This window comes from Macaca fascicularis, chromosome 17 (assembly GCF_037993035.2).
Source record: "Macaca fascicularis isolate 582-1 chromosome 17, T2T-MFA8v1.1".
Taxonomy (NCBI): Eukaryota; Metazoa; Chordata; class Mammalia; order Primates; family Cercopithecidae; genus Macaca; species Macaca fascicularis.
The window spans coordinates 23372268-23398419 of record NC_088391.1 but is presented as its reverse complement, the minus strand read 5'-3'; the positions used below and the strand labels follow the sequence as shown (position 1 = coordinate 23398419).

The 26152-nt window shown below is 39.9% G+C and overlaps 2 long non-coding RNA genes across 3 annotated transcripts in view; one reads left to right on the top strand and one right to left on the bottom strand.

The window, feature by feature from the left end:
• Positions 1-26152, top strand: part of LOC102116201 (uncharacterized) — a 176331-nt gene that overhangs the window by 9656 nt on the left and 140523 nt on the right. Inside the window, exon 3 of the long non-coding RNA XR_006693745.2 lies at positions 5754-5804. This is a non-coding gene — a long non-coding RNA (uncharacterized lncRNA). The remainder of the gene's footprint in view (positions 1-5753; positions 5805-26152) is intronic.
• LOC107127941 (uncharacterized) overlaps positions 1-26152 on the bottom strand; it is a 101562-nt gene that overhangs the window by 11428 nt on the left and 63982 nt on the right. The gene's annotated exons all lie outside the window — the stretch shown is intronic.

The window sequence follows — 26152 nt, the reverse complement described above, 5'->3', positions numbered from 1 at the left end:
TTCCAGGATCAGGCTCTGCAGGATTCCAGCAAGTGAGTTAACCTCTCTGTGCCTCAGTTTCTTCATTGGGAAAACAGACTAATAGTAATTTGGACATTATTTTTTTTTAAGTGGCACTAAGAGCAACCAACAGATAACAAAATGAGAGAGGGTGTATGGACAAAGAGGGAAAGATTAAGAAATAAATCTACCCATAGCGAGCATTAAGAACTGTTAGGATTTGGATATCATTTTAGTGGAATGAATGTCTATGTGGGATGCTGGAATTTACAGAATAGTATAGTCTTTCTATTTATGGTTTTTGGAGTTGGACAGACCTTGGTTCGAATCCTTCCTCTGTCATTTAGTAGCTGTGTGGCCTCAGTTTCTTCATTTACCTTATGATAATGAAATGGAGGACTGTATGTCACACAGTACATACCCAGTACATTGCAAGGGTGCAAGGCATGGCAGTTATGACTATTATTGCGTTTAAACTGTTTTGACTGCTATATATTGACCCCTGTATCAGTTTCCTATTGCTTGTGTAACAAATTGCCACAATCTTAATGCCTTCGAACAACAGAAATGTATTCTTTCACAATTACAGAGGCCAGAAATGTGAAATCAAAGTGTCAGTAGAGCCACACTACTTGCAGAGGCTCTGGGGGAGAATCAGTCCCTTGTCTCTCCTAGCTTCTGCTGGAAGCATTCCTTCCTGTTCTTTGGCCTGAGGCTGCATCACTCCAATCTCTGTTTCTGCCTTCACATTGCTGTCTCCTTTGTGTGTTTAATTACCCTCTGCTATTCTTTCATAAGGACACTTTTGATAGCATTTAGGGCCCACCCAGATAATTCAAGATGTTCTTCTCATCTCAAGATCCTTAATTTAGATGTATCTGTGAAAACTTTACCATATTAAAGAATATTCACAGACTGAGGATTAGGGCCTGATATCTTTGGAGGCACCACTCAGCCAACTTCAACCCCTGCCAATGCGTCAGACTATGTGTCAGGCATGTCCAGGGATATCTCTCATTCCTAGTTGAGGAAGGGAAGAAACTGAAAGGAAAGCAACCATGATTTTATTTAACCAGAATGCTAAGAGTAAAAGACAATATTTGTCAGTAGAAAACAAAGTAATGATTTGTTTCTGTGCTACTGGATCATCATCTCACACATCAGCAATGACCCTACATAGGTGATAATAGCATAGAGGTGGAGACCTTGGATTCTGGACCTAGATGGCCTGGGTCAACAAACCAGGTATGCCTTATATTAGGTGTAACTTTAGAAATGCTTGATTTCTCTGTGCCTCAGTTTTTTTAATCTGTAAAATGAGTTAGCACCTATTCCAATGGGTGGCTACGAGGACTAAATGGGGCCTAGTTCACAGTAAACACTATGTGAGTGTTAGCTGTTATCATATTTTTCTGTGCATACAGGTGGACAAAAGTCTGGGGACCAGGTTAAGTACTTACTACATTTCTGAAATAGAAATCTCCACTATCTGCTTTCATGCTTTTAATTTCATTAATTACTTCTAAGGGCATCATGCAGACAACATTCTGCTTAATTAAGAATCATGGTGGCTGGGAGCAGTGGCTCATGCCCGTAATCCCAGCACGTTGGGAGACCAAGGTACATGAGGAGGTCAGGAGTTCGAGACCAGCCTGGCCAACATGGTGAAACCCAATCTCTACTAAAAACACAAAAATTAGCTAGGCATGGTGGCGGGCGCCTGTAATCTCAGCTACTCAGGAGGCTGAGGCGGGAGAATCAATTGAACCCAGGAGGCAGAGGTTGCAGTGAGCCCAGATGTACTCCAGCTTAGGTCACAGAGCAAGGCTCTGTCTCAAAAAAAACAAAAAACAAAAAACAAAAAAAACATGGTAATGTGATATCCGTTAGTTGAGATTTCCTGTGTAATTATGCACACTAAGAGTGTGTACTACATGGGTAGTATATGAAAGGGCAGATACAACTTTGTAGGGACTGAAACTTATATAACATGGGGGCCCTCTTGATGAAAAGGAATACAAAATCACAAATGCAAAATTAGGTAGAAAAGTGAATATTAGCTGGGCACAGTGGCTCAGGGCTATAGTCTCAGCTACTCAGGAGGCTGAAACAGGAGGATTAATTGAACCCAAGAGTTCGAGTCCAGCCTGGGCAACATATCAAGACCTCATCTCTTAAAGACAAACAAAAAAAGTGAACCTTTACTTAGAATGAGAAGTGAGAACAAAACAAATCATTTGTTCAATGATTTGAAAGGCAAAAGGTCATGAAAGGCAAATGAAATGGAGATTCCAGGGACTGGCCTATGCATATGTCCATGGTGTAGGTGGTTAAGAGCAGCAGCTCCAGAGTGGTCTTGATGCGGTGGAAGACCTGATTCGTAGCTCTCTTCCAGACCAAAGTCAATAAAGTTAAATCCATTCATCAATAAAGGAGATTTATTACATGTAAACTGCAGCAATTTCATTTGTTTTCCTTTTTTTAAGACTTCATAGATAAAAATATTTACAGATCTGTCTGATCCTACATTCTAATTTGGGATCAGGAAAATACAGTTGTGTGTCTCCTTTAATCGTAACCTTCATCTAGAAAAGGATTCTTCTTCAGATCCTAGGTCTTACCTAGTTGGGGAAGGGAGCCTAAAATGTGGGCCTGGGGTATCAGGTCAAGATTACAGTGCCTTTACTGTACAGCACACTTTGTTTTGATCTTCTTATCCTTCTCTCCCATCTCTGTCATGTGTGTGAGTTTTCAGATGTTGTATGGCTGGCAGAGTAAGTATGTGTGTAAGAAGATGTGTGGAGAGTCCTGACCCTGTGGGCTTCTCACGGTTGTCTGGGCAGTTTGGAAGAGCTAAAGCTATTCTTTCGAGAAAGCATTGCTCCGCACAAGGACAGGGAAGGGTACAAAGCCTATCGGTATCTTCCTCCTGTTTCTTTTTCTCACTGTCTTCCTCCCTTGTCCTTCTCTCCCTGTATTGGAAGCCAACACAAATACTCACTAATTGAGATCTCTGAAAGATCCAAAAACATGAATAGCTAAGGGTGGTAGAGTTTTGGCTACCGTAACAGGAAATGGGAAGTTCAGTGTTGGAGGCTGTGGGATGGTCAGCTTCCGGGCACTTGCAAAATGACTCAGGCCATGCCTGCCCACTCAGCTTACTCACAAGGCCACTACTGCTCTTGGCAATGAGCTGACCCCTGTATTGCACGGTGCAGCTGGCCAGCTCTGCCAGGCCCAGTGAGAGTGACATGCCCACGCCAGCCTGTTCACACCTCCTCCTCAGCCAGAAACTGTGGTGCATAGAAGAGTGTTGTGTATCCCAGTGCAGGACATCACAGAACTAGTACTTCCTGAATCCCAGGGTTCATCTAAACGGATCAGGGAGGTGGAGAAAAGTAGGAACAAAACTGACATCAGTCCCATGATGGCAGATGAGACCTGATTCTGCTGAGTGACTCAGAGTTTCATCTTGTTAACAAATATATGTAGCAGCCATTTATTCAAGTATTCATTCAACAAACTATTCTTAACATATGCCAGGCACTTTGCCGGTACAAAAGATATAAAGTTCACATGTGTATTTATAAAACATATGAATATATCAGAAATAATACAGTATAATGTGATAAATTCTGTAATGAAAGATAAAACTTTAGTAAGCCAAAAATGGCAAAGATTAATTATATGTATCTGTATGTGTATGTGGGTTCTCATTCAAACCAGGGAAATGTGATTTTTTGTTTCTTAAGGACCTAAGTGTCTCCTGCCAGTACAGCCCCTTCCCCAGTAAGAACCAGCTTTCCCCTCCCACCTTGCCATCAGGGTCACCTTCTTCTAGTATATTTTGAGTGAAATACATCCGCTCCTGAAGCGAGGTGGCCTGTGCTCCAGCCTTCTCTCCACGACCGCCTCTTCTTAGTGACTACTCACAGCTCCTGTGGTTACTGTCCTATTTCTCCTTCCCCTCACCAGACAGCATCTCACATCTGTTCTTCCCCAAAGATTCCCTCACACAAAACTGCCATATGTAAAGACTTGTGGGAGGGCTGGGGTTATGGAATGGGTCACAAGATGATGCAGAAGGAAAACTATTTCAAATAAAAAATCAAATGCCACTGTTCTTTAAAATGCCATAGCTATCCTCACCCCAATAAATATCTCACGGTCCTTCTTGAGCCCCTCACCTGCCACATGCACATGACTCTCGTGTCTCTCACCAGAGACCCCTGTTTGTTCCCAGCGATGCAGCCCCTGTGGTGTCTCTTTGTTTCCCTGAAGAAAACTCAAACTTCCCATTACTTCGTTCAGCAAAAGTTCAATGATTCTGTGTCCCAGCCTCTCCGGGTCACACTCAGACCTCGTGTGCATAAATCATGGCCACACTTTGATGTCTTTTCCTTTGAGAAGCTTCTCCCCTAGATGCAGAACAGCAGTGTTCCTTTTGTTGTTGATGATGTTAAAGCATTTTGTTTTCGTTTTTGTACACATGAGAGGTGGAATGAAATTAGTCCTGTAGACCCGAGTCTCCTATGGAGTCCCCCATAACCAAGGAGGTGTGGGGAATGATACGGAGCCCAGGGAAGGCAGGGTCCAGAGACAGATGACTACTTGGGTTGAAGTTCTGCCTGTGAGGCAGGGAATGTGTTCTGATAGTCTTCTTGAATCCTACCACTCTTAAGTAACATGGATTTGATGTTTTCTTTTTTACTTCAAACTTGTGATTCTAAGCCATGAAAGGATCCAATGGCTACTGTGACACGGCAGTCTCCCAGTGTGATGTGGATGGCAGATGCTTAGGTACGTCCCACCTCCTCACCCACATGGCTTCATCTGTTTGCCAACTCAGCATGGCCAAGTAACCTGGTCACAGTGCTTCAGATAATTCAGAGTGAGAATAAGCCAAAAGGGAAAAAAAGCAAAGAAAAACTTTCTTTTGTGTGAATGACCTAGGAAATGTCGGGACAAAAATTTTTTTTTTTTTAACTTAGATCATCCATAACTTGAACTTGGGTCTTCTTTGAATGGTTTCTAGGGAATTTTTTTCCTCCTGTTTTGAGAGATCATTCTAGCCCATTTGAAGGGCTGTGATTTCAGCACCAGCTGAGTTCCCTATCTTGGTTAGGTGTCCACTCTTTCCTTTATGGTTGACAATTTTCCCCTTCCCCAGCACTTGGCAGGAAGGGGCTCTCCTCTGAGGCCACTGTCACGTCCAGGCACGTTAGCTCCCTGGCTGCCTGCCTGGCAGACATTACTGCCACTCAGGGCCAGGGGGACACTGGGTTGAGCAGGCAAGAATGCTGGTGGTGGTTGCATCTGGGCTGCAGTTCACCATCTGGGACAGAACAGTGAGATGGAGCAGCCGTGAGCAGATGGAGGGTGCACATCCATGGAGACTCAGTATGTGTCAAATATAGCCTCATAAGGAAAGGGCACAGGGAGATACTGAAAGTAAAAAAGTTGTTGCTTACAAGCTTTAAGAATCCAGAGGGAGTTCTACCATGGAGAAATGAATGCAAAGAAAGAAGCCTAAACGGAAAGAGGCAATGAATCCAAAGCTCTGAGACCAATAGGCAGCGAACAACTTGCAACTCAAAGCCACCAGCCTTGCCTTCCAGCCCTCCCTGATCACCCCTTTTCCTGAACACATATCACATTTTCCATTTTTGTCACTTGTCTTGGCATTTACATCATACCCTGTCTGACATTGTTTCCCAACTCTTGTCTCATGTGTATCCATTATGTCTTCACAGCTTAAAAATGAACTCCTGGAGGGTGAGACCATGCATGACAACTGGCAGAAGGTATGGAGAAAACCAGTTTTTAAAACTCGTATACTTACTATAAGAGAAATGATACAATTTAGCCATTGCGTTGTACGTTGAACTAAATTGAGTAATAATTATTATAAAAAGCAAATTGGCCAGCCAACAGACACGTGAAAAAATGCTCATCATCACTCGCCATCAGAGAAATGCAAATCAAAACCACAATGAGATACCATCTCACACCAGTTAGAATGGCAATCATTAAAAAATCAGGAAACAACAGGTGCTGGAGAGGATGTGGAAAAACAGGAACACTTTTACACTGTTGGTGGGACTGTAAACTAGTTCAACCATTGTGGAAAACAGTGTGGCGATTCCTCAAGGATCTAGAACTAGAAATACCATTTGACCCAGCCATCCCATTACTGGGTATATACCCAAAGGATTATAAGTCATGCTGCTATAAAGACACATGCACACATATGTTTACCGCGGCACTATTCACAATAGCAAAGACTTGGAATCAACCCAAATGTCCATCAGTGACAGACTGGATTAAGAAAATGTGGCACATATACACCATGGAATACTATGCAACCATAAAAAAGGATGAGTTCGTGTCCTTTGCGGGGACATGGATGCAGCTGGAAACCATCATTCTTAGCAAACTATCACAAGAACAGAAAACCAAATGCCGCAAGTTCTCACTCATAGGTGGGAATTGAACAATGAGATCACTTGGACACAGGAAGATGAACATCACACACTGGGTCCTATTGTGGGGAGGGGGGGAGGGGGGAGGGACAGCATCAGGAGATATACTTAATGTAAATGACAAGTTAATGGGTGCAGCACACCAACATGGCACGTGTATACATATGTAACAAACCTGCACGTTGTGCACATGTACCCTAGAACTTAAAGTATAATACAAAATAAATAAATAAATAATTTTGCTAAAAGAAAAAAAAAATAAGTGGAAGCTGAACAATGAGAACACATGGACACAGGGAGGGGAACATCACATACCGGGGACTGTCAGTGGGTAGGGGGCAAGGGAAGGGAGAGCATTAGGACAAATACCTGATGCATTTGGGGCTTAAAACCTATATGATGGGTTGATGGGTGCAGCAAACCACCATGGCACATGTATACCTATGTGATAAACCTGCACTTTCTGCACATGTATCCCAGATCTTAAAGTAAAATAAAAATAAAAAGTAAAAATAAAAAAAAAAAAATAAAATATTGTAAAAATGTAAAAAAAAAATTAAAAATGATAAAAAGCAAATTGGCACTATAAAAAACTATTCTCCACCTAATTTTTTGGTCCAAAATTATTTTTAAGGTTTTTATAGGAAAAAGTTTTAAACATAAGCTAAAGCAGAGGGAACAGTATAACTAGCCCCTATATAAGCATCACCTACAGTCCAGAAATTTTAATTGAATTTTTCACCACTCTTGCTTCATTCATCCCCTTCTTAACCCAGAGTCATTAAAAAAAAAAAACTTCGATTATAAAACCCAGATATGTTATTTACCCCTGTATACTTCAGCATGCATCTTTTTAAAATGTGGACATTTTCTTTAATAATCATAATGCTTTCATCCACTTAATGAGCATCAACTTCATATTAACAGTAGTTCCTGGATATCATCTGAACTTGCCAATTGTTTAGAACATCATTGAAAAGAAGGCCTGTTACTCAGCCCTGTCACAAGGAGCCATGCGGGAACTGACCTTGATTATACCTAAGGCCAATTCTTACTTGGTAGTAGTAGCAGAATCTGAGATTCATAATCACAAGCCCTTAGCTTCCTACTCTCTGGCTAGGCCACAGGACTGGCCTGGAGTCCAGCTTTCTGGAGAGAGGCTGCCAGGTTTCAGATAGCTGATGGTGTTTAGAGGTAGGGGTGTGTGTGTGTGTGTGTGTGTGTGTGTGTGTGTGTGTGTGTGTGTGTGTGTGTGTGTGTGTGTGTGCACCTAACCCAGGAGCCATCTTTGGGGTATTAAGGTAGGAATAGATTTCAGGAATGAGGGATGGAATTCAGGTGTCTGTGAATTTAGACAGGAAAAAAAGATACCTCTGACGTTTTTACTAACCTCTAATGGAAATTTTAAATCTCTTTCAACTATGATGATAGGCGGCAAACTGCAGAAGTAGTTGCAGTATCTGTGACTGTCACCAATAGAAGGAAAAGTATTTTAATATCACATCACATTATTGCAGGTATTGTCAAATATTGTGAATACTTATCATTACTTTGAAATTATGTTGATTCTTTTCTCACCTCTAGATCTGGTTGTGGAACATGTCAGTAAAGAAACACACATATTATTAGATCACAAACTTGTTTTTGTTTCTACAGTTTGTATAACTGTATTTCAATATGCTTTGTTTCCTTTGTAATTCCATGTATTTTATTTTACACATTTTAAAACAATATTCTGAAAAGGAGTCTGTAAGCCTTTACCAGATGGCCCAGGAAATTCACAGCACAAAAGGCAAAGAACCGCTGGGATGGAGCCAGCCTGTGTGGAGATGCCCAGAAAACATCTTCAAGGATTGTTCCTTGATTAATTCATCAATTTCTTGAATATAATAACCAGGGGTGAGAAATTGGCCCCTATAAGGAGTCTCGGAAGTTGCAAGAGCCATGTGACAGCCTGTCTCCAAAATGACATTGCTCCTTGTGTTGGCATATGAGTCACAGACTTTGGCCAGCTCTTCTGAAAAGATGCTCGAAGTACTCCAGAGTACTATAAATATCCAAGGTATTAATAGAATTCCTCCCACCTCAAGGCTGCAGTTCCTCCCACTGCCTTCCTGCTGCATATTGGGCACATGTGGGGAGGACAGTTGGAGAAGCTCTGCTCACAGGCAGAAGCCTATCGTTCTGTAGCCATGACACTAACTTGCCGTCCTGAGCATGGGGAGAGGGAGGGAAAGCAATTTGTCTAAACTCCCTTTTCTGGAAAATGAAAGTGATGCTACTTGCCACCTACCTCACAGAGTTTGAAGTCAATCAGCACAGTTTATACGCACAATCCTATGAATATCACATTGTCATATCATGAAAAAGTTACCAAGCTCTTCTAAACGCAGGGAGTAAAATTGACCAGCTGTTGCCAGAATCACATAGCCCCTATTCTTTACCTGATAATTCATCAATCTTATTTGCTTCTCACAGTCTAATGACTACCAGCATTATGCAATGAACTGCATATAATTGCTTATACAGTATATAATTGGCTTATATGGTAACATGTCTTTAAGTTTTCTAATCAAGATAAAAGATCTTTTACAGTTATTTTTGCTTCCTACGGCCACAGCAATTTATCAGCCCTTGAATTTCACATTCACATTTGATGTGGCTTTTGGCAGGGGTATGTTAATAACAATCAAACACTAAAAACAGACTGGTAACTGTTCACATTAGCCCTAAACTGAAGATGATCCAAATGTCCACCAACAGTAGAATGAATGAAATAATTTATGATACATCCCCACAAGGGCATACTATACAGCATGAGAATAAATGAACTATTGCTACTGGCAAGACCATGTATCAGTCTCACAAATATAAGGTTGAGGAAAAGAAGCCAGACAGGAAAGAGAACCCACTAAATTATTCTGTTTATGTAGAGTTCACAAACAGGCAAAATGAGCCTGGGGTGTTAGCAGTTAAAAGCGGAGGTTACCTGTGGAGAGGGAGCAGTGGCTGGAAGAAGATATGAGAGGGTTTCTGGATGTTATTAATAATTCTGTTTTTTGACTTGGGTGCTGGTTACTTGGATACAGTCATTTTGTAAAACTTTATTGAGCTGTACACTTAAAATTTGTGCACTTTTCTGTGTGTATGTTAAACTTCAAAACAAAGATTTAAAATTTTTAACGAAGAGAAAAGAACACGGTACAAAAAATTGTTTTTAAACACACTCTTCTCCAGTGTATATAGCTTCTTGGAGAACTGGTGATGTTTGAAAACAATGTTAAGAAATCTGGAATTCTTGGCCAGTGCAATGGCTCATGCCTCTAATCCCAGCACTTTGGGAGTCTGAGGCAGGCGGATCACTTGAGGTCAGGAGTTCAAGACCAGCCTGGCCAACATGATGAAACCCCTTCTCTACAAAAATTAGCTGGATATGGCGGCAGGTGCCTGTAATCCCAACTACTAGGGAGGCTGAGGCAGGAGAATCACTTGAACCTGGGAGGTGGAGGTTGCAGTGAGCTGAGACTCTGCCACTGCACTCCAGCCGGGGTGACAGAGTAAGACCGTGTCTAAAAAAAAAAAAAAAAATCTGAAATTCTTAATTGGGATTTCTGGTAATACGAAAGTCACTAGAAAATAACCTGCCCTGCCTCCTTTCCCTCCTTGGATTATAAACCTCTTGATTGACATATTTGTTAACCTTAGGGGGCAGATGTCATAAAACCAACCAGGATCTGTTCTAATGACTTGTAAAAGTGGCCTTAAATAAAGGGAGCTATGATGAGGGCTGCCCTACTGAGAGCTTCGCCCAGGGGGCTGGGTGATGATGTGGGTTTTGTTGTGACAAGGGCACCCAGCTAAGTCAGGGCAGTCGGGACTGAGACTTGCTCTTGTTCGGCCCCTGCGATGTGTGCAGCATGGGGCTGGGTCAGCGAGATGAAAGGGAACCTTCTTCTAATTGGTCAGCAGCGAGGGCCTTTTTCCCTAATTGGTAGGCCCAAAGTGGGTAGGCCCATTTTCTAAGCAGGGCTGCTGTGTCTCCCACAGGGCCCTCCTGTTTTCGTCACTTCCACTGCTGGACCCGTGTTGGCCTGGAGCAGTGTCCCTGGCTCCTCCAATTGCCTGCCTTCTATTTTCCTGCTTTTACATAGGAGGCCTCTAGGAACTACCTTCTTTTTTGTACTTCTCCCTTCGCTCACACAACACACTCCAGAGCACAGCATAACCATAGGTTGTTTTTTTTTGCGTTGTTGGGATACAGTGCAGGAGCCTTGTTTAGGAGTCATTGAAACTCAGTTCCTATCCCAGTGCATGGTGTTTAGGAGCTTAATAAATATTTTTTCAATGAAGGAACTGCAGATTCTTCATACCTTTTTTGGCCTCTTGGGGTATTTGTTCTGAGTATCAGTGTGGTATAGTGGAAAGGGGGGCTATCAGAATCAGAGCCCGTGCCAGAATCCAGCATGTTGCTCTTTACGCCCTGGGCAAATTACTTTCTTCCTATTTCAGTTCCTCATCTGAAAAATGGGGATGATACATCTTCTTTGCAAGGGGCTGGGAAGGATTACATAAGCAAAATGTATGTCGTTCCTTGAACGATGTTTGCACATTGCACTGCATGTTCTTCATTTACTCACTCATTCAATAAACATTCTATAAACTTGAATCAATGCCAGAAACCAGCCTGGCTGCAGTGATGCATAGAACAGGGTTCCCACTCTCATTGAGTGCAGAATCCTGTAGGGGATATATTTGTGATCATTAAATGCAAATAAAAAGTTCTCGTAGGTCTTGTAATAGAAATACTTGCAGGGTTATATATCTGTCTATCCATCATTTAGCTTTCTAAGCATCCATTCTTCTATCTATATATGTACATAATTATTCTATCAGTATCTCATATGGTTTAGATCTGTGTTCCCACCCAAATCTCATGTTCAGTTGTTATCCCCAGTGTTGGAGGTGAGGCCTGGTGAGAGGTGATTGGATCGTTGGGGCGGTTTCTCATGAATGATTTAGTACCATCCTCTTGGTACTGTTCTTGTGGTAATGAGTGAGTGAGTTCTTGCATGATCTGGTTGTTTCAAAGTGTGTATCACCTCCCCTCTCTCTTGCTTCTACTCCCACCATGTGAGACGCCTCATTCCCTCTTTGCCTTCCGCCATGATTGTAAGTTTCCTGAGGCCTCTCCAAAAGCAGAAGTTGCTATGCTTCCCTGTACAGCTTGAAGAACCACGAGCCAATTAAACCTCTTTTCTTTATAAATTACCCAGTCTCAGATATTTCTTTATAGCAATGCAAGAAAAGACTAATACAGTATCTGTGTATAATAATAATAAGTGCTATATGTGTGTCTATTGTTATTATTATTATTATAATTCTGTACATAGAAAGATGACTGCTATAAAAATATCTCTATAGATGTTTATATTATGATTATTTCTGGAGCATAGGATTTGGGGTGGATTTTTGTTATTTTTTTCTTTAATATTTTCTATATTGTTTGAATTCTCTATCAACAGGTATCATTTTCAAAAAGCATTGACATATTAGAAGAGAGAAAATATAAAAACTTTGAAAACCTAATCAAAATGAAAAAATATTAAATGCCAAAATTGACATAAAGAATAGGACACTTGACTAAACCAACAGATTTTAGAGATTAAATGCAATCAATGATCTGTCTTCTCAAAAAAATGTAGGCCCAAATGGTTTTACAGGTGCATTCTATCAAACTCTTGAGGAACAACAAATTCTCATCTGTATTCTGTTATTCCAAAACAGATATGGCAAAAGCTGGCTGAGTTCATTTTATGATATTGGTGCAATCAGATGGACATTTTACAACGATGGTGTTTTACAAAGAAAGAAAGAAAATTATAGCTCCATTTATCTTACTCAAGTAGATGAAAAATATCTTTTAAAATATTAGCTAATTGAATCCAATAGTATGTTTTAAAATAATACAGCTTGATTAATGAATGATTCCTTATTAGGGATTCTGCCAACAAAATTAAGAACATTAGTAAATTAAATTTTTTAAATCTCACAATAATTTCAATTGATGCAGAAAAAGTACTTGATAAATTCTTTGCTTATTTATGATAAAAGCTCTTAGCAAAGAGTAGAAAAGGATTTCTTTAATTCCCCTAAGTGGATTTTGGTTATATTCCAAAACCTCCACAAACATTATAGTTAATGGAGAAAATTTAAGTGCATTCCTGTTAAGACAAGCATTCTCACTGTGATAAGCCACTATATAACACAACCAATATGACACTGTTGGAAATCCTAACCCACATTGAAGGAAAGAAGGATAAAAATGGTGATTGGAAAGGAAGAAATTAACTGTCAGTGTTTGCAGATGATATATCCATCTATTCAGAATAAACAATAGGATCAACAGCTAAACAGTAAAAACTTGGTGGACATGTGATCAAACTATAAGAGCATTTCCAACAGCAAGCAACTATAAAATGTTATTTTTTTAAAAGCAAGATACGATTTATAGTAGCAACAACTAAAAATATCTGGTAATTAAACAAGAATACATACAGCCCCCTTGAAAAACTTCCTGAGTGAATGAGAAATATTTCTTATTGTTATATGGGAAGATTTAATATCATAAAGACGTTAACCCTCTCTGCATATATCTAGTAGGTATAGTGTAATTCCATCAAAATTCTAGTCTGAAATTCATAATAAATTTGTTCTAAAAATGTATGTAATGTTGGACCAGTAGAGCATTTCAAAACTTAAACAAAAACTTCACAAAAGCCATGTGGTATAACATTGATTATTGATATATATCAAAATTAAGTTTTTTTAATTATACAGAAAGACACATAACATGGATAAAGTTAGAAACATATTTAAAAATAGGAACAGAGACTTATAATATTCAAACAGACAAGGGATTCCTATCTAGAATATAAATGAAGAGACCAGATCAAATAAGAAGTCAAATCAAACAAGGTAAAGAGAGCAACTTCATTTAGAGAAATGGGCAAAGTATATGAACAGGCAATTTACAAAGCAATGAACCCAAAAAATGAACAAATCATAAGTACCTCAGCTAATTAACATAACAATGAGATATAATTTTATGCCTATTTGGAGAACATTAGCAAGCTGAATAACTCCATGTGCTGGGGGATATGGGAAAACGTTCTGCTGATAAGAATAAGAACTTGGCACAGTCACTGGGAAGCACAATCTCTACTGCTCAGGCAAAGTAAGAATACCCGTGTTCTATAAACTGGCAAGACTGAAAGGAGGGTAAAGAAATGAGAGGAGCTGAGAAAACAGTGAGGTTTCTGGCGTAAGTGAGTAAGTAGGTAGATTCAGGTGACTATACCTAAGATAGAGAATGGAGGATGAGGAGGAGCTGGTTTGGGGATAAAGATGATGTTTTCTGTTTTGGACCTGTTAAGAATAATGCATTTATGGGACACAAATGGAAATAGTAGGTGCTCAATGAATATTAACGTCTTTCCCATCAAATAAGTTTCCCTTTTCTTCTGTGTTTAGGAAAGACAGAAGTTTAATTTTTAATTTTCTCCAGTTTAAATTCATAGGTTAGAGACCAACGTTTCTATTATTATTCCTTCTCAATAATAAAATAAAAAATACATAACACTGATTTTCAGATTATCAAAATTTTAAAGCTGTAATTAGTAACTAATGGAGTAGATAATCCTGTTTTTTCCAGGTCACCTGATGTCAACATTCTTGGGAATTTTTTTTAAGTGAGATAAGGAATACTTAAGAGATATCATTTTAGACTGTAAAGCTCGTGTATTCTAGTGCCAGAAACCCAGAATTTAAATACCAGCTCTGCTAGCATGCTATACAATTTTGGGCAGGATACTTTCAACAAATGGGCTAATAATAATTACCTTTCATAAACGTTATTAGAATGAAATAAAATCATATAAAATGCCAGATATAGTAAATGTACCATAAAGGCTAGTTATTATCATAGGCCCTTACCTTTAATTATTACCTTATTTATTCTACATTTCACAAAGTAGTCTACACCAGCACTGTCTAATAGGAATACAGTGCAGGCCACATGTGTAATTTTAAATTTCTAGTAGCAATATTAAAAAAGTAAAAAGGAATAGGTCAAATTTATTTTAATGATATATTGAATTTAATCCAGTATATACAAAATATTATCTTGTTAACATGTAATCAATATAGTTACTAGTAAGATATTTTGCATTTTTTTCCATTTGGCTCTGGCTCATGTGCCACTGTGACCCAGCAGTCATATATCAGACTATTCTGTTTGGAATAGGTTTGGGATGAGGCAGAGAAGAAATATGTATAATTGCATACCCTTATGGCAACCACAAATTAGATAAGACAAGAACTAATGATGCTTGGAAGAAATGAAAATATATGAAATTATTACCTTTCTTCTGCCATATCTAATGGCAAATAGAAATTTTTTGGTGAAAAAATAGAAACAGAAATTTTTACTGGGCAACAACTATATGCTACATGCTATACATGTGAAGCCTATATTTATGTTGAGGAACGAGGAAGCTGGAATCCTCAGACTCCAGTTACTGTCGCTGTAGTTAGGACTTCCCTGAGACTTAGAACTTTAAGTCCTAAAGAGCATCCCAGGGAATAGACAAGCATTGTGTCCAATTTATATTCTATCCATGCTCTTCAGTCAGGAACATTATAACTCCATGTTTTCTCACTCTCCAAGGGGATGATCCAGGCCCTCAAATTATGGGGAATATGGAGAAGTAAGCATGGAGAATGTGTGTGGCCTTGAATGACGTGGGGATCAATTCATAAGCTCCATGTTTCATGCTCAGTGAGTGGGGTGGGACACAGGCTGGCAATCAGGAGGCTGGCCAATAGCAAAGAATTCCACATCACCAGACTCTGTCCTTCCCACTCCTGATACTTTTGACATCTCCAGGGCAGTAGGCAATTCAGCCCTACCATGTGTATCTTAGGTCAAAGGGAAAAAGACACAGAGCTTCAATGTGTGATTCCCAGCCTGAAAGGAACTAAGTGTCTTCTGATACACAACACTTGAGGTTTTTTTTTTTTTTTTTTTTTAAATGAAGGCATTAAACTGACCTTCTTTTGAAATGGGCTAGACAGGGTAAACAAGGAGAGATCTTGTTTTTCCTTCGTCCTGGAAAAATAACGTTTCTCACTTTCCAGCTCAGTACAGTTGACTGAATTGGAAAGGAATCTATTTTCTCTGGAAAGATTTATTTGCCCAACAGTTGTGTTTTTGTATATATGTGTGTGTTGGCAAGATAGATAGATTTTCCAGAACAAGGGTCGTCTTGTTCACGGTTTAAAGGGGCCTAAGAGTTGACTAGGGAATTTAATGCTAGAGAAGGCTTTTGCAGACTTCAGCGTTATGTACAAATTCAGAAGCATCCCAAGACTTGCCCTGGACAGGGAGGTAGTGGTGCTGAGGCAGTGACTGTGTGCTCTTTTCAGAGCAGAGAGAAACATCTCTATCTCTTCACCTTTCTGAATACAGTCTCAAGGCATGGGATCATCAGGATCTGTTAGGAAGCATCTGTGTTTCTATTTTTCATATATAAAAATTGTTTCCAAAAAAGTAAAATGATTTTTTAATAAAGCCATGTGGAAAAGCTGAGAGTGGAATTTTCTCCTCTCCCTACCACCAGATTTCTTTTCCCACCTGGGGACACATGTTTTGGGATCAAGCAAGAACAACATGTAAATCCCTTTGTGGCTGAATTAGAGAAAAGACTTACAGACATTGTTAGGAGTCCCTCTTTTCTGCCTCCTTTTTTCAGCTCCATAAAAGACTAGCATCACACTGGAAATTTTAGAGCAAATATGTCCTACTTTATGGAAAATGGTTTTCATTACTTTTCATTTTCTCCCATTTCATGTCAAGCATTAATATAAATTAAAATGGTATGTTTTGGGATATTTTGGGATATTTTCTTGAGAACATTTCTTTGAAGATGAATTCAATGTACTCCTTGTCAATTCTATATATATATATATATATATATATATATAAGTGTTGCTGGAAGATCTCACTGCCCTCCTTCAGGACCGGGCTGTCCGCGTTCCCAGGGCTGGCAGGACTAGGGTTGAACAGCTTTCTACTTTGTAAGTGTACACTTTCATAAGGCATTTTTAACTTTTATAAACACATTTTTATTGTGTGTCAAAGTCCATGTATATGTAATATATATAATATATATATATATATATATATAAACACCAAAAATAAAATATATCTGAAGATGAGTTTCTTTCCCCTAATTTTTTTGTTTCCAAGTCACTACTTGCTAAGCTCAACTGACAGCTTGGCTGGATTTTACACAAATGACTTTTCACTCAGCTGGTCTTTGCCTTGCCAGGTGTGGCTGGCCAATGTAAAGGAAAGGAAAGGAAAGGTGTTTTTCCTTTTAGCATGAGCATTAAAACTTTTACCACATTTTCCATTGCCCGGTGTCTGTTTTTAAGAAAGCACAGGCCAGCAGAAAACAGAGGAGTCTGAGATTTTTCCTTTGTAAATGTTGGATTCCAGCCTCTTAGTACATTTAATTTAGCAAAAATCTACATAATTAAATGAGAGGAAATATTTTTATTTGATGGCAAATGGCTTCCCTGAGGAGAAGCCATCCGATGGCACCCACTCTGAAGTGTTGCTGGAAGATCTCACTGCCCTCCTTCAGGACCGGGCTGTCCGCGTTCCCAGGGCTGGCAGGACTAGGGTTGAACAGCTTTCTACTTTGTAAGTGTACACTTTCATAAGGCATTTTTAACTTTTATAAACACATTTTTATTGTGTGTCAAAGTCCATGTATTTGGCAAAACTGGAAATTTCACTAATTCCTATTGTGTTCTTCCTTCCCCCAGTAGGAAGCTGGTTGGGACTGAATCTGGGCAGAATGGCTGGTGCACTTGCTTTGCAGTTACAAGTACAGCAGCACCAGAAGAATCAGCAGGTATCTCCGAAAGTTTCCAGGGCAGGGTGCGGGCATTTTCTTCTCCGTCTGTTCTCCAAATATCTACCCCAGGCCTGGTGTTAAACAAATATTAATTGGAAATGCTGGTCATGAGATCAAATGAATAGAGGAAAGAAAAATGGCAGCTTGCTGCACATTAGCAAAACGTAAAACAGGGCAGACCTGGACCTAATTTTCAGTTACTGAAAATTGAAAATTATTCTCTCAGGGCTCCCAGACAAGTCAAGCTTTGAGGCTGTCTCTGCCATGGTCCCTTCTCTGAGTCACCTCCAGTGGTGCCACCTAAACTCTGCCCCTTTGTCCTTTGATCAGTGCTCTTTCTTTCCCACCCCCATAGTGCTGAGAGCTTTCCCAGGTAACTGCTTCTCTTGCCTCACTTTCTATCTCCTCACCTCCAGTCAGTGGCCTCAAGGGTTGGAGAAAATTAAAAACAGCTTTCACACCAAGAAGCCCACAATCTCTAGAATGGAATATTAGTTAAGGGTTAATGAATCCTGCACCCTGGGTTTCTGAACAAAGGACAAGAGGCAATTGCCTTGAGTTGTAAGAGAGAGAATTATAATGGGATGTTGAAACTTGCTATGTAACTGTCAAGGTTGGTTAATCTCAGAGATGCATTACTTATTCCAGTTGTGGACAATCTTAATGCCATCTAAGAAAACAGATTATCTAAGTAGCTGGCTTCAGAATTTCTCCTACCTTGATGAGCCAGCCTGATGCAAAGAGTTGAACAAAAAAGCCTAAGGAAAGTTATGGAAGGAAAAGATTGAACAAAGACAGAGTTGACTTGCTCTGCATAAAAAAAAGAAAGTATGCTATTTTTTACTAGTGAGAATCTGGGTAGAAGGGTGGGGAGATTGTTGAACCACGTGGTAGAGGCCCCAATTGATGGGAAAAAAAATTACATAACGTCAATTTTAAATTGTTTTAATTTGTTGGAATTGGTATCATATAAACCCCTTTATTTATCCAAGTCTTCAGCAAAGGATCTAAAGTACATATAAATTACAAAACAGAACAGATAAAGACGTGTGTGTGTGTGTGTGTGTGTGTGTGTGTGTGTGTGTGTGTATAAATCAAGAGAAGGGATTGGATTTTTGACATCCAGATCCACATGTTAGAGAAAGCCCACAGTGGACAGTGTGGTGATGCACATATTTATACATAGATTTAATATTTCTGCAGAAAGAACTGGAACTTGACCGGCAGTATGGAAAAATACACCTTCCCTCTCCATCTAGAATCCAGCAGGAGAAAGGGGCGTAAGCATCCCTCAGGTGGGAATATGAGGCAATTCATTTGAAACTCAAAGGACAGATTTTGGTTTTCTCTGAGACTGTGGTTAAATTAAGAGGACATTGAGCAGAGCAGGGGAAGGTGCCTGGGCAGCCATTTATCTGATTTGGTTTGAATCTAGTATTATTCTTGGGAAGAGAGGCTATACCAATAGAATTATTAAACTTCTGTCCAGCACTTTGACTATATTAAAAGAGAAGTTGGCTTTCTTTCACAAAAATTTATGAATCACAGACATATGGAATCACCCAAAAATGTTGATGTTAGGAACCTACATTTGGCAAGGGTCATAGAGCTATGAATTCAGCTTCTGGAACCAACTGCATGAACTTGACCCCTCTTACTTGTGTGTGGGTTCAAGTTCCTTAACCTCTCTATGTCCAAGTTTCTTCTTCTGTAAAATGGGAATAATCATAATTTCTAGCTCACAATGTCCTTGAGAAGATTAAGTGAGTAAGTGTGCAGAAAGCATTTAGAATAGTTCTAGCACATTCAGAATCTGAATTATTACTCTCTTACCTTCCTACAAGAATCTGGGAAGGGGCCTATGTGCTAAGAAATGTAAACACATTATCTCAATCCCCCCAACAATTAATTTTCCTAACAGTGGGGGCATTATTAATCCTATTTTTTTTAACGAAGACCTGAGACCAAGGAAGATAAGAAACTTGCCTAAGGTCACACAACTGGCTAGAAGCAGATGCCTTTGTAGGTCACTGGTTATGTAATTTACCCAATAAAATTAGACTTACTGATTAAAGCCCACACAGGGAATAGTGCAATATCTTTTACAGTATTTAAATAGAAAAGGAAAACCAAACAGGAAATGGCTATGCTAAGTGCATTAGCTCAGCGACATACCATTTTAAATGGGAAAGTGTGAAATGAAATGAAACGGTCACAGTTAATCTCTGAGCAGAAAGTCCACAGAGTAAGTAGTATAATCGAGCTGGCACATCGAGGAAGCCTGCATATCTCTCAATTTGTGGTCTGTTACTGCTTGAACGTTTCAAAACAATATTAAGGTTGGTTGTAGCCAACATCTCAAATATTAAATATATTTATATTAGTTGAGAGACACAACTTTTCTCCTTAAAGCTATGTTTAAAGCAAAAGTTCCTTTTTTTTTTCTCTTAAGCAGTTTGAGCAAGCCTGGTTTACTGGAAGTCAGCTTTGATGTCCCCCTTGTGGTTTGAAGACTGCTGTTGGTAACAGTCCTAGGGGTGGGTGGGGATGTGGGAGAGAATGTTCTTCATTGAGTATCTCCTGTTGTCACCACCGTGCTAGACATTTGGCATCTGTCCTCTTTCCCCATCCCTACAGCCAGCTTCTGCTGACGTGGTTTAGCACACAGCCCTGTTCCAGGTGCATAGGACGTCTTGCTGCTGAGCAAGTGTAGAAAACAGTACATGATTAGCACTGAAGGCACAGTTAGAACATGATCAGGCCCAAATCTTTTCCTCTCTTGTTTTTCTCTGGAAGAGTAGGGAGCCAGACTACTTAGCCTAGAGCTTCCCAGCTTGTGTTCCCCACAGGGATGAGTTACAGATGTATGGAGAGAAAAATGTCTCTTGCCCCTCAGGGTGGCTGGGCCAGGCTTGGAACCACCCAATCCCCAAGGACCAATGACCTCCGTCTATTACTCCAGTGTGCCTTACAGATACACCATGTGGGTCCTGTGAGTGCACACACTGCAAGGGGAAATGGCATCTTTTGGATTTGACATCCTCTCTGTGGGCACAGCAGGAAAAGCCAGAACCTGGAGTCAGGAGCTGTATCCTAAACCCATCCCTTACACCTGTGTGTCTTTGAGCAAATCATCCAAACTTTCACAGCTTCTGCTTCCTTGAGGATTTTTCGTCTTCTTCTCCTTTTTTGTTTTGTTTTGTTTGGTTTTACACTGGCTTATTTAGGGTTAGGCAAAAGCTGTGATTTGAGGTTTCCAGGTCCTTTCTGACTTTGGCCAGAGCAGCTCCCTTTGATTTCTTTTACATACTGGGGTAGCTGAGGGGCCTCCCCTGGAGAAGGGATTCCACAGCTGTACTGCTGCTGGGCTAGCAACATCCATGCCCCCTTTCTATGCTCACCTCCTCTGAGTCTATGAAAAACTATTTCCTATCACTCTGTTAAAAGTAAGTACATCAATGCACTTTAGGCCAAAACTTTTTCGTCCTTAAAACAGATTGTTTTTCTAATCTGGTAACTTGATCATTTGGTTTTCTGAGAAAGTAGAGCCTCTAGGTGAGGTAAAGGCTTTGACGATGTGAGAGTAAAGTCACCCAGTGGACAATCAATACCTTCACTCCTCCTGGAAGATGGTGAATGTCTTTTGGGAGCATAGAATGCCATCAATTTTATCTTCAGGTGGCTTGTTTCTCCCCCTTCCTGTTAAATATTATGTGTTTGTGAGCTGATTTTAGAAAAATACAATCTGCAGGATTTGTGCTGTTCATTTCTTAACTTAACAAATAATTGCTAATGGTGACCATTCACTGCTTGCCCAGCAGTCTATGTTTGACTTGTTGTGGATCAGGTGATCTCTACTGACTCTTGCTAACACTCCCTTTCACTCTGCATAGTGGGAACCTTCTCTCTGCTCCTCCTCCAGCTGCGTTAGTGGAGATTCGCAAATGATTCCTCTTATTCAAAACAGAGAACTAGGTTAAAACAACCTCCCAGAATCTCTGTTTCTGAACCTTAAGTTGGTTAGTAGTAAATAAAGGAGGTTGGGCCCTGAATGAATTACAGAATTCAGAATCAAACCCTCTAGCTCAGCCCTGATTCAATCTTGGATATTAATTTGTAGAAGATTCTGAATTCATGCTTTATCCTCTGCTTTTGTGTAACTGTGGCTTATAAAAATTTGATATTCTACATTAAGATTTTTGTCATTGGCATGCATCTTGACCGCTGCAGAATGCTGCTTGCTGGGTCAGAGATCAGTCTTTGAGGCAAGATTTAACCTGATGAATGAAGATAACTTTTAGGTACAAGGCTCCTCCTTCATCATTCACAAGCAGGATTTATTCACTCGTTTCCACACACTGGCTTCTGTCACCATCCAGAGAACGGGAAAGAAGGGTCTTGTTTATATAAGGTGGTTGTAAAATGAATCCACCCCTACAGGCCTTCTCCTTTGCCACAGGAAGGACTCCCAGACACGCTCTGCACCCTATAAACACACCCTTTCATCCACACTTGGCACGCCTTCTCCATTTAAAGCCTGTGAGCTCCCTTACTCTATTCTGACCTGGTAAGGCTTCTTTCTTCATTTAAAAACTTGATGTGGTTTCTGGAGTCATCTCTCTCTTAATCTCCAACCAGAACATGGTAAGGTCCCATTTAAACACAGTCTCTTCCAAAACCTTCACTGACCCCTGCGTAGAAATACACTCTCCTTCCTGTTAGTGCCTATGCTATTTATCCATAACCTCTCTCCTTGCATGTATCACTTTTTACCGGGGAATACAGTAATTTTTTTAGTGCATGTAGCACTCCCATTATTACTATAAACTGCTGAAGGGCAGGAGCTCTGCATCTCCATCAGGACTGGGACTAGTGTGAGGCCACTGAGGTGTTTACCTCAGATACAGAATTTGAAAGGGCCCCCCCCCCAACAAAAGTCAAAATAAATAATGCTTTAATGTGACACTCTAAAAAATGAGTGCAAAATCTGTGATGAACAATATATCAACATTATGAATAAAGACAGGATCCGTATTTTTCCTTCTACTTTCCCTTTTCCTTTCAATTTTCTCCTTTTGCCTCAGGCACTAGTATGGTCTGGCATAGCACTGTTACTGATTCTGTCTTTACTACACTTTTTTTGCATTACTTTTGATTTCTTAAAATATTGCATTAAGGTGTTATTTATCTTGATTCCTGTTTGTGTGTGTGTGTCCCCTTAAATGATGCCCCTGGGATGAGTGTCCCACTTGCCTTACGCTGGGCCTGGCTCTGATCACTATGGCTACCAGCACAGATCTTTGCCTGTCAATATGCATTCAATCAGTATTTGATGAATGAATGAATACAAGCAGAGATAATTTCAGGTGCTTTTTTCTTTTCTTTTTTTCTAAAAGCAAAAGAACATCTAACCCACAACCCGGCATCTACCAGAACAGAGACAGGCAACAGTGAGAAAAGTTATAGTGGTCTCAGGTGGCTGTCTGGGGTCCCAGTCAGCACTGCTTCTGCCAATTAAAATCATTTGTCCTGGGCTTCTTTCACTGTCCCAGAGCACCCTCTCCAGTCTTGCTTGATTTCATAAGCAAACAGTTCTCAAGGAGTTAAACAGCCACGGAGGTACAGAATTATCTTTCACCTTCTTCTAATGAGTTGTAAGTCACAAACAACAAAAATAGCCTCTTGAGAAGCCCGAATATTGAAAGCAGTGTCTACTGATGCGTTTCTGCAGAGAGAGGAAGAAGACAAATGGCTAGAAGACCAAGAGGGATGAGATCTACCTCTGCCAGTTCCAGTACCCAACGTAACAGAAAGTAAATTTTCATCTCTATGCAACAGCACAGACACGTAGGAGGGATTCCTAACTCTCACAGGAAAAAGAAACAGGTCATGAAGGTGTTGAGTCTGAGACTCACACATACCCTGAAGATTGTAGTTGATTTCTCAGTGTATTCATCACCATTTATCTTTAAAAGACAAGCACGACCACTTGTGAAATCTTCTCACAAAATCATCTCTAGAAAGTTGAGCCTGTAATAACAAAATTATTTCTACGCCTTGGTAGAGGGCCCACGAAAATAGTATTTTTGATTTAGTTACAGGAATTCTCTTCAGCAAACAATACTGCTAAAGTGTTTTCTCTGGGTTCTGTCCACCTAATAGTTACTGTTTCTAAGTGGGGAAAATGGATTTTGTTCTGTTACAGTTACTATGATTTATACTTTTTTTTTCCTGTTATCAAATGATTGTTAACCTTTATCTATCTTCACTCTTTTTAACCTCAAATAGTCTGACCGTTCAAAAGTTAATCTAAATTACTTTAAAAAAGAATCTAAATAATCTACTCCCAAATCCTAATCTAGAAGAAAGAAAATGATTCTTAAGAGACTACTTCGTTGTGTCTCTGACAGTCTTCAAATCACTTTCCATTTAGTTTGTTTGCGGTTTCATTGTGAAGTGACTGAAACTTCATTTCTGTTATATTCTGGAAATTTGGGGATCTGAGATCTAGCAATGTACTCATTTTAAGAAATTACCTTACAGGAAAAATGTTGAACATTCCCTGGAGTGTTCCTAAACCAGCCTTGCTAAGGTGTGGGATTTGGACTCCACATTAGTGAGGGCCTGCTGTGTGCTCATCACCATGCCTGGCAGCTTCTGCTGTCATCTCATTTCACCCTTTGAAAAGTCTAGAAGGAGAGCAGGTATTGTCAGGCCCATTGTGAAGAAATAAAACGCAAGCCTCAAAGAAACTGTAATGTGCCTAGGATCATAAGACCAGTAAGCGGGGTGAGGCCAAGACTTGGCCTGGATCTCTTACCTCCACTCCTTATTGCTTGTCACATTGGGTACAATGTCTGGGTATTTTCCCAGCCTGCCATTGATCTTAGAAGGAAAATTCTGCACTGCTGCTGCTCCAAGAGATACAGAGGATGCATTGATCCAACCCAATGTGTTATGTGGTTGATTTCTAAGGTGAAGTGAAATCAGTTCCAAAAAGATTTGAAGGATTCTTTCAAACCATTTGAAGAGATAAACACTGTCCATCCAGTGTTAAGACACTATGTGTACCTTCCCTGGAATTCCATATTTATTAGAGACACTATTGCTGTCTCAGAAAAGTCCCCCTAATTTCCAAAGTGGCTCACCAAGAGCAGGTTCCAGATCATCTTGAAAAAAATGGTAAGGTGATTGGGTATAAGAAAGAGGACAATTTTATATCATGAAAAGGAAAATGCACCGATGTTTATATGTCTGAATCCAACGGTATGTTGTGCACAGTTGTGTGTGTGTTGGGGTTGGAAGAATATGTGTCATGGAAATTGAATGATGCTGGGAAATACATCCTAATTACTCAAGACCATATGTTTTTCATAAACAAACAAACAAGTAGTCATCGATTCAACTACAATAGATACAATCACTCAAATTAAAAACAATACAAGGAAGTCAAGTAGAACAGCACAGTACAGTAGTTAAGCATGAAGTAGTTAAGCTTGAAGCCAGTTGCCTGAGTTTATAAACCAATCTGCTAATTACTAGTTGTGTGACATTTGATAGGTCAGTCACTTAAAAACAAAATAAAACAAACACTGTGTGTTCAATATTCCCCTCTATAAAATGGACACAATAATAATAAGTATGCATATGGATGTTGCAAAGGTTAGATGAGAAAGTGCAAATGAAATGTCTGATACTTCATAGAAGTATGTTATAAAAGAGAAAAATGTATGTACCATTTTTGAGCTCCTTCTAATAGAATAATATATTTCTCAGGTTCAAGAATTTGGGAAAGAGTTAATCACAACAGAATTGTCACCAGGCTTAGAAACAGAGCAAGTGATTTTACTACTAGAAGCCAGTATGAACCCAATAACGCAGTATGGGGAAGAGAACATCTAAACAATGTATAGTAATAATTGGGATATCGTTGAGAGTCGAACCCTCAGAGCTTCTACATGCATTTAACAATTAGTAGGTCAATGCCCTTGCTCAGTGGATCTCCACTAATCATATGGGAGGCACCAGCCAAATGAAGAAAAACCAGCAGATGCCCTTGTAGGAAATGAAATTAAAGTGGAAAGGCCTAAAATAACGTTTCCATTGTGCCCTTCACTTACATTGGGGAGTTAGGGCCAGACTGGGAGGCTGGCAGGGAAACAGCCTGGCACTGCAGGCCACCTGGGGTCCATTTGCCAATAGGACTTGTGGCTAACATCCATTGGTAACAAATTTCCCAGAGTCACAGTGCTCTTTCAGATCAGCATGATTCCGGATCACAAGACGGATGGGAAGCCACAGAGCCCCGGGGCCTTTCCATGAAGTTCAAGATTACACCGTCTGTAATGAAACAACTTTGTATCTCCTCATGGCCACAATTACTTAGTCACTGATTATACAATAAACTCTTCAGAAATAATTCACGAAGATGAGAAATCAAACCCCACCCTTTTATGTTCTGAGGCATGCACCAGCTCCACCTCTTGAGAGAGCGAGGTAAAGCCTATTGCATATCTTCAGCCCTTGGTATTTTCTGGCAAATGTGGAAGACCCTCAGTGTTGGAAGGTGGTCTGCAGTTCCACAGGGAGACAGTACAATGGGTGTCTGCCCGGAAACAGCAGTGCCTGGCTTCAGATACAATTTCAACCGATCAGCTCTACAGCACTGGGCAAATTACTTAATTTCCT